We start from the raw sequence: 9,959 nt of genomic DNA on the forward strand, positions 1-9,959 counted from the left end.
CTCAAGTATAAAACGGTACAGCAAAACTCACATATAAACATATTGCAATCATTATAATAATTTACATCGTCTCCTTGTTGTTCAAACACCTTAACTAGAAAATATCTAGACTCTAGAGAGACCAATCATGCAAACCAAATTTTAACAAGCTCTATGTAGTTCTTCATTAATAGGTGCAAAGTACATGATGCAAGAGCTTAAACATGATCTATATGAGCAAAACAATTGCCAAGTATCAAATTATTCAAGACATTATACCAATTACCACATGCAGCATTTTCTGTTTCCAACCATATAACAATGAACGAAGCAGTTTCAACCTTCGCCATGAACATTAAAAGTAACGCTAAGAACACATGTGTTCATATGCAACAGCGGAGCGTGTCTCTCTCCCACACAAGCATGAATTTATTCAGAGAATGAAAATAACAAAACGAAAATAAAAGCACACAGACGCTCCAAGTAAAGTACATAAGATGTGACGGAATAAAAATATAGTTTCACTAGAGGTGACTCGATAAGTTGTCGATGAAGAAGGGGATGCCTTGGGCATCCCCAAGCTTAGATGTTTGAGTCTTCTTGAAATATGCAGGGATGAACCACGGGGGCATCCCCAAGTTTAGACTTTTCACTCTTCTTGATCATATTGTATCATCCTCCTCTCTTGACCCTTGAAAACTTCCTCCACACCAAACTCAAAACAAACTCATTAGAGGGTTAGTGCATAATCAAAATTCACATGTTCAGAGGTGACACAATCATTCTTAACACTTCTGGACATTGCACAAAGCTATTGGAAGTTAATGGAACAAAGAATCCATCCAACACAGCAAAAGAGGCAATGCGTAATAAAAGACAGAATCTGTCAAAACAGAATAGTCCGTAAAGACGAATTTTTTAGAGGCACCAGACTTGCTCAGATGAAAATGCTCAAATTGAATGAAAGTTGCGTACATATCTGAGGATCACTCACGTCAATTGGCATATTTTTCTGAGTTACCTACAGAGAACCCTGCCCAAATTCGTGACAGCAAGAAATCTGTTTTACACGCAGTAATCCAAATCTAGTATGAACCTTACTATCAAAGACTTTACTCGGCACAACAATGCAATAAAATAAAGATAAGGAGAGGTTGCTACAGTAGTAACAACTTCCAAGACTCAAATATAAAACAAAATTGCTGTAGTAAAATAAACACATGGGTTATCTCCCAAGAAGTGCTTTCTTTATAGCCATTAAGATGGGCTCAGCAATTTTAATGATGCACTCGCAAGAAATAAGAGTTGAAGCAAAAGAGAGCATCAAGAAGCAAATTCGAAACAAATTTAAGCCTAACCCACTTCCTACGAAAAGGAATCTTGTAAATAAACAAGTCATGTAGGCATAATGCAACAAGCATAGGAAAACTAGACAAGCGCAACTTCAAGATTTTCAGCATATAGAGAGGTGTTTTAGTAACATGAAAACTTCTACAACCATATTTTCCTCTCTCATAATGATTTTCAGTAGCATCATGAGCAAACTCAACAACAATATAATTATCAAATGAAACATTCTTATCATGAGTCTCATGCATAAAATTATTACTACTCCCAACATAAGCATAGTCATTCTTATTAATTGTAGTGGGAGAAAATTCAACAAAGTAGCTATCATCAAACATAGGAGGCATATTGTAATCATAATTAAATTTATCCTCCATAGTAGGCGGCACCAAAATACCACTATCATTATAATCATCATAAATGGGAGGCAAAGTATCATCAAAGAAAATTTTCTCCTCAAAACTTGGGGGACTAAAAATATCATGCTCATCAAAACCAGCTTCCCCAAGCTTAAATTCTTCCATAGCATTAGCAACAATGGTGTTCAAAGCATTCATACTAATAACATTGTCATTATCATGCATATAAAGTTCCATAGGTTTTTTAATTTTCTCTTCAAACACCTCATGTCCTAACTCAAGATAGATACTATAAAGATCTCTAATATTTTTGTTGTTTTCCATTATGCCTAACTACTGTAAACAAGAAACAAAAAGATGCAATTGCAGGATCTAAAGGAAATAGCTTCGAGCACTCACACACCGGCAACAGTGCTAGGAAATAGCTTAGTAGTCGGAGGATGTGAATACCTTTTACCTTACCTCCCCGGCAACGGCGCCGAGAAAATAGCTTGATGTCTACTCACACTCCTTTTCCCGTAGACGAGTGTTGGGCCTCCAAGAGCGAGAGGTTTGTAGAACAGCAGCATGTTTCCCTTAAGTGAATCACCCAAGGTTTATCGAACTCGGGGAGGAAGAGGTCAAAGATATCCCTCTCAAGCAACCCCGCAATCACGATACAAGAAGTCTCTTGTGTCCCCAACACACCTAATACACTTGTCGGATGTATAGGTGCACTAGTTCGGCGAAGAGATAGTGAAATACAAGTGGTATGAATGAATATGAGCAGTAGTAACGGCGCCGAGAAAATAGCTTGCTGGCGTGCGATTGATGGTAGTAATATTGCAGGAAGTAAAGATGAAGTAAAACAAGTAAATAAGCGATGATTGCAGTATTTGGAAACAAGGCCTAGGGATCATACTTTCACTAGTGGACACTCTCAACATTGATCACATAATAAAACCACTCTACACTCTCTTGTTGAATGATGCACACCATTAATTGTGTAGGGCTACAAGAGCACCTCAATGCCGGAGTTAACAAGCTCCACAACATTCAATGTTCATATTTAAATAACCTTAGAGTGCATGATATACCAACGCAATTATACCGAGTACTAACATAGCATGCACACTGTCACCATCAAGCTATGAAAGGGGGAATAGATCACATCAATACCATCATACTAATAGTTAACTTCATAATCTACAAGAGATCACAATCATAAACTACGCCAAGTACTACATGATGCACAAACTGTCACCATTACATCATGGAGGAGGAATAGACTACTTTAATAACATCACTAGAGTAGCACATAGATTAATAGTGATATAAAGCACATTGCAATCATAAAGGAATATAAATAAGCACTTCACTATGCTATTCTAAATTACTCTCTGGCAAGATAACGAACACTAATTCATCATGTAGGCAAACCTTAAAGATGTATTCCCAAGTACTAATAAACACCCCACGCTGTCACTGTGAGCATTCATAGGAGGTACTAACACACCACAATTTCATAGAGACAGCTCACTCAAATCATAACTCAGTGAATAAGTATTCTGTGAAATATAGCCTAAGAGACCCACACGGTGCACACACTGTCACCTTTACACACGTGGGACAAGGAGTCTCCGGAGATCACATAAGTAAAATCCACTTGAATAGCATAATGACATCTAGATTACAAAGCTCATCATATGGATCTCAATCATGTAAGGCAGCTCATGAGATCATTGTATTGAAGTACATAGGAGAGAGAGATGAACCACATAGCTACCGGTACAGACCTTAGCCTCGAAGGAGAACTACTCCCTCCTCATGGGAGACAGCAGCGGTGATGAAGATGGCGGTGGTGTCGATGGAGATGCCTTCCGGGGGCACTTCCCCGTCCCGGCGGCGTGCTGGAACAGAGACTCCTCTCCCCCAGATCTTGGCTTCGCGATGGCGGCGGCTCTGGAAGGTTTCTCGTACCGTGGCTTTTCCGTATCGAAGATTTAGGTCAGGGGGCTTCTTATAGGCGAAGAGTCGGAGTCGAAGGGCTTCTGGGGGGTCCACACACCAGGGCGGCGCCCCCCCTGGGCCGCGCCGGCCACATGTGTGGGGCCCACCTGGCTCTCCTCTGGCCCCTCTCCGGTGTTCTGGAAGCTTCGTGGAATTATAAGGTGCTGGGCATTGATTTCGTCCAATTCCGAGAATATTTCCTTACTAGGATTTCTGAAACCAAAAACAGCAGAAAACGAGAACCGGCACTTCGGCATCTCGTCAATAGGTTAGTTCCGGAAAACGCATAATAATGACATATAATGTGTATAAAACATGTGTGTATCATCATAAAAGTAGCATGGAACATAAGAAATTATAGATACGTTTGAGACGTATCAACTACGTGCCTTGGTTTTTCATTTATTTTGAATTTTTATGCCCATTTGAATCTTGGTCAAATCCTAGTTTTGACCATGATTTAAACAAGTTTAAAACATGAATATGAAAAATTAAGCATCTATCCTTCTTAGTCACTCCAAAATGTAGCTCTTGGGAGGGTTTTTTAAATTTCCATGTTTGAAACCAAAAACCACATCTCTTCATGCTTGACTTCATAAGTCAGAGTTTAGGGATAGGGGGTAGATACATGATTTTTCTGGTTGAATATGTCTAAACCTTGTTTATCAACTTGAAGTGCTTACTATATTACATACGAAGACTATTTGCTAACGGAGGGAGTAAGCACTCTAGCTATGAAAAGTACCAAACGATGCATACCAAAATGATTTTTTTGGAGGAATACTAGTTCGGATTATTTAATTTTATATTAGCAGGCCAAAATCGAACCCCGTAGTTGGATTTTCTAAAATTGATCTATAGTACTGGGCAAAACCCTAGTTTAGCTTATTTAATAATAGATTCGTAGGTCGATTTTTTTTACGTTTTTATTATTATTAATAGGCAGCACATGTGTTTGCCCGTCCAGTGAAACTCTTTCATTTCATTTTTATTTTCCGCAAGGTCGGGAGTCGGAGGAAGAGGGATCACACGGGAGGAGACGAAGGGAGAGCAGTCACGGGGCTCCACTTATTTATGGTGTCTACCCTTTTTCGGGTGATGTTGACTGTTGCAGGGTTGTCAGTGCGCAGGGGGTGCGAGCGAGCGAGGCCGAGAATGAGAGAGATGTTTTTTTTGTTAGAGGGACAACCGAACGATCCTGAAGGACATCAGAGAGCAGTTTACAGCAGGACACAAAATAAATAGGAAATTACGTCTAAATCCCTAAGATTTACATGGTAGACCCCAGGCTGAAAGCAAGAAATGCGATCGGGTCCTTAACAGCCACCGTCCGGATTGATCCTCTTCGCAGCCGGGGACGAACCACTTGGCGCGACCAAATCGCCATGGCTACAGAACCTGCACACCATGGCCTACGAGCTGAGCTAGAAACGCCCTGCCAAAACCGGCAGCCAACGGAGGTGGATAATTGGAGAGAGAGAGAGAGTCTTGATGCCTCTCTCTTGACAAAGAAGATGGCTGGGAGTTTGCCTACTGATGACCCACAAGTATAGGGGGTGTATCGTAGTATCTTCGATAAGTAAGAATGTCGATCCCAACGAGGAGCAGAAGGTGTTGACAGGCAGTTTTGATGAAGGATTCACTGTAAATGCTCACAGACAAGTATTCGGGGGTTTTGATGTAACAGATGAATAAAGTACGAGTAAGTAAAATGCGAGAGAAATAATTGCAGCGAGTGGCCCAATCCTTTTTAGCACAAAGGACAAGCCGGTTTGTTTACTTATAATGACCAAACGTTCTCGAGGACACACGGGATTTTAGTCTAGTGCTTTCGCTACATACGATTGATTAATCTTCATTGTTTTGATAAGTGTTGTGTGGGTGAACCTATGCTAATGTACCGCCCTTCCTAGGACTAATACATACTTGTGATTATACCCCTTGCAAGCATCCGCAACTACAAGAAAGTAATTAAGATAAATCTAACCACAGACCTTAAACTCGAGATCCTGCGATCCCTCCCGCATCGATATACCAACGGGGGTTTAGGTTTCGTCACTCCGGCAACCCCGCAATTGGCAAACGAGTACAAGATGCATTCCCCTAGGCCCATAAATGGTGAAGTGTCGTGTAGTCGACGTTCACACGACACCACTAGAAGAATAACACCACAACTTAAATATCATAACATTGAATATTACTCAACCATAGTTCACTACTAACATTTAGACTTCACCCATGTCCTCAAGAACTAAACGAACTACTCACGAGACATCATATGGAACATGATCAGAGGTGATATGATGATGAATAACAATCTGAACATAAACCTTGGTTCAATGGTTTCACTCAATAGCATCAATAACAAGTAGAAATCAGCACTGGGAGAGTTTCCCCTATCAAACAATCAAGATCAAACCCAAATTGCTACAGAGGTGACGATGTCCAGCGGTGGAGATGGCGGTGATGATGGTGGAGATGATGATGATGGTGATGGAGATGATGTCCAGCTCGATGGCGGTGACGATGGCGTCGATTTCCCCCTCCGGGAGGGAATTTCCCCAGCGGATTCCCGCCCGCCGGAGAGCTCTTTTCTCTCCGGTGTTCTCCGCCCCGCGAGGCGGCCGTAACCCTTCGTGAGGATTCCTCTCGTGGCTTAGGTCTTCGGGACGAAGGGTTTCGCGAAGAAAAGGAGGCGAAAGAGGCCGAGGGGGCCCCACACCACATGGTGGCGCGGCCAGGCCATGGGCCGCGCCGCCCTATGGTGTGGGCCCATCTTGGGTCCACCTGACTCCCCCTTCTGGCTTCCTCCGTCATCTGGAAAAATAGGATTTTCTGTAAAACTTCCTTCCACAGTTGATCTTCCGAAATATTGCATCCTGACGGTGCTTTTTCCAGCAGAATCCTGGCTCCGGTGCTCGATCTCCAAATAATCATGAAACATGCAAAGTAGATGAAATAACATAAGTATTGTGTCCCAATATGAAATATATCAATGAATAACAGCACATTATGATATAAAATAGTGATGCAAATTGGACGTATCAACTCCTCCCAAGCTTAGACTTCGCTTGTCCCCAAGCGAAACTGAACTCGGTAAACAGGACCACATGTTTATGGAGTGAAAAGTCGATAAATAAAATACGGACAAGAAGCATCATATTCATTCACACAAGACATTATAGTAAACAATTTCCTCATACAACTCAACTTGAAACAAGTATAAGGTAATCACAAATAAAGGTGCATAAGAAATCATAATTGGTGATGGCAAACTTTGTTCTTGGTCAGAGAACAGTTAACATATTATACTTATCTATTGAGCAGCGCTCTCACATTAAAGCTTATGGTAAACTTGCATACTCAATCATATTAATCATTGATGACTTTCAAAGCTATATTCATTCAGGTAAAACTTGTACTAAACAAGAAAGAGTAAAGACATGATGAAGCAAATCACAATATAATAGTTTGATCACAACAACTCAAATGCTTGCTTGAGATGGAGGGAAATAGGTTTACTGACTCAACATAAAGTAAAAGACAGGCCCTTCGCAGAGGGAAACAGAGATTAAATCATGTGCTAGAGCTTTTTCAGTTTTGAAATCATATAAAGAGAATAAAAGTAAAGTTTTGAGAGGTGTTTGTTGTTGTCAACGACTGGTAGCGGGTACTCTAACCCCCTTGCCAAACAAACCTCCAAAGAGCGGCTCCCATGAAGGACGTTATCTCTACCAGCAAGGTAGATCATCCCTCTTCTCTTTTGTTTACACATGTACTTTAGTTCATTTTAAGGATGACACTCCCCCCAACCTTTGCTTACACAAGCCATGGCTAACCGAATCCTCGGGTGCCTTCCAACAATCTCATACCCTGGAGGAGTGTCTATTGCAAAATTAAGTTGCTTACTGATGAATCAGAGCAAAACATGTAAAGAGAATTATTAATGAAGGTTGATAAATTGGGGCTGGGAACCCCGTTGCCAGCTCTTATCGCAAAATTATAGGATAAGTGGATGAAGCCACTAGTCCATTAGCGGAGGCTGCCTAACAAGACTGAAAGATAAAACACCACATACTTCCTCATGAGCTATAAAACATTGACACAAATAAGAAGTAATAAGTTTTGAATTGTTTAAAGGTAGCACATGAAATATTTACTTTGAATGGCAGAAAATACCATGCGATGAGGTAGATATGGTGGACACAAATGGCATAGGTTTAGGTTCGGGTTTGGATGCACGAGAAGTATTCCCTCTCAGTACAGGTCTTTGGCTAGCAAGGTTGATTAGCAAGCATAAGAGTTTAGGGAAACAAACAAATATACATGTGATAGAAACAATCATGCATCTTACTTGTAAGCACAAACAGTTTTAACTTCTAGAATACTAAGCTAAGAACTGATAAGAAAGATAATAATATCTTCTACATGTATTTCCTCTATTCTTCTTAAACTCAAAGTGTTGTTGCTATTGACCATTGCTAAGTTTGCCAAAACCAAATAGATTAACTCAATGCTCCCAAAGTGGTACCAATACTAAAATCAAGATCAATCATATAGTAGAAATTGCAAACTAAAATAAGGTGTGCAATATGTAAATGATAAGACTTCTCATTAATATTCCATAACGATAACTCACACCAAGGGATACATAGACAAACTAAAGGAGAGATACTTCCACACCGCAACCCATCTCATACGATAACTTCCCTACTCATGATATGACACTACTTGATAGTAAAAAGTAAAAGGTAATGATAATGTGATACCGCGGCACTCCCCCAAGCTTGGAATAAACCAAGGGGATGCCAATACCGATGATGAATTACTCCTTTGGCGATGGTGGTGATGAATTTCCATCTTCGGACTTCCAAGATAGAGGCTCTCCATCAACAAATGACATCTTGGTCTCGGGAATCCTGAAACTAGCAGCACGGCTTATATGTTTAAACCTGTTTTCATACTCACAGTTCTGATTATGGATGTCATAGAGTTGAGCTTGGAGTTTGTTGGTGGTGTCGTGAAGTGAGAGGATGTCGCCCCATAGCCTTGCAGTTTCCTTCTCGTGTTCAGCAATGAGTTCAGACACAATCTTGTGAAAGATATCCACTTCACGCTCGGCCATCTTCTTGTAATTGAAGACCTCTTGTTCTAGCTTCTCCATCCTGTCTTCCAAGATTCCTTCTCCTTTGGGGCCTTGAACATCTTTGATCTGCAGTTTTCCCTCGACGAGCATCAACTCCTTTGGGTGCATCCTCAGCTCCTCCATGTACAAGTTGCCCACATCCTTGCAGGAGCTGTCCTTCGGAGTTCCCGACGAAGACATGATGGCTCTAAATCCGAAACAAATCTGGTAGAAACAGCTCGAAAAAAACACGTCGAGAGAACGATATACGGACCTCCAGGGGTCCGGGGGATTTTATAATAAAAATTTTCAGAACAAACGGAAAGTACCAGATTGAACCAGAGTCGGAAAGGGGCGACGAGGCGGCCAGACCACAGGTCGGCGCGGGCCCAGGTCAGCCCGCGCCGGCCTGTGGTGGCACCCCCTCGTGCGTCTTTTCCACTCCGTTTCGATCTCATAATTTTTCTTATTTTCCAAAAACAGCAAAAATAATGTTCGGAAAGTAAATCGCGAACTTTTCATTACCAGTACTGTTACCTATTCAAAGTTGAGTTCTGGCGGACTGTCAATTTGTCCCTTGATGAAAGCCTCCGGTGTTTCCACTCGAATAATATCAACATCAACATTATAAGAATCACCCGAGATATAATGCTTGAGTCTTTGTCCATTCACCACTTGCGTAGCATTGCCTTGGAGAGAGCTAATTTTAATTGCTCCTGAACGATACACCTCCTCAACAACATATGGTCCTTCCCATTTCGAGAGTAATTTCCCTGCAAAGAATCTAAGACGAGACCGATACAATAGGACTTTATCCCCAGTATTAAACTCTCTTTTGATGATCCTTCTATCATGCCATTTTTTAACTTTTTCTTTAAAGAGTTTAGCATTTTCATAAGCTTCACTTCTCCATTCATCTAGAGAACTTAATTGTAGCAACCTCTTATCACCGGCAAGTTTAGGATCTTTATTTAATTCTCTAACAGCCCGATAAGCTTTGTGTTCTAGTTCTAAAGGTAAATGACAAGCTTTTCCGTAAACCATTTTATAAGGTGACATTCCCATGGGGTTTTTATAAGTAGTTCTATAAGCCCATAGTGCGTCTTTCAATTTACTAGCCCAATTCTTTCTAGATTTATTAACGGTTTTCTGCAAGATAG

The sequence above is a fragment of the Lolium rigidum genome, chromosome 1, assembly GCF_022539505.1.
Source record: "Lolium rigidum isolate FL_2022 chromosome 1, APGP_CSIRO_Lrig_0.1, whole genome shotgun sequence".
Classification (NCBI taxonomy): Eukaryota; Viridiplantae; Streptophyta; class Magnoliopsida; order Poales; family Poaceae; genus Lolium; species Lolium rigidum.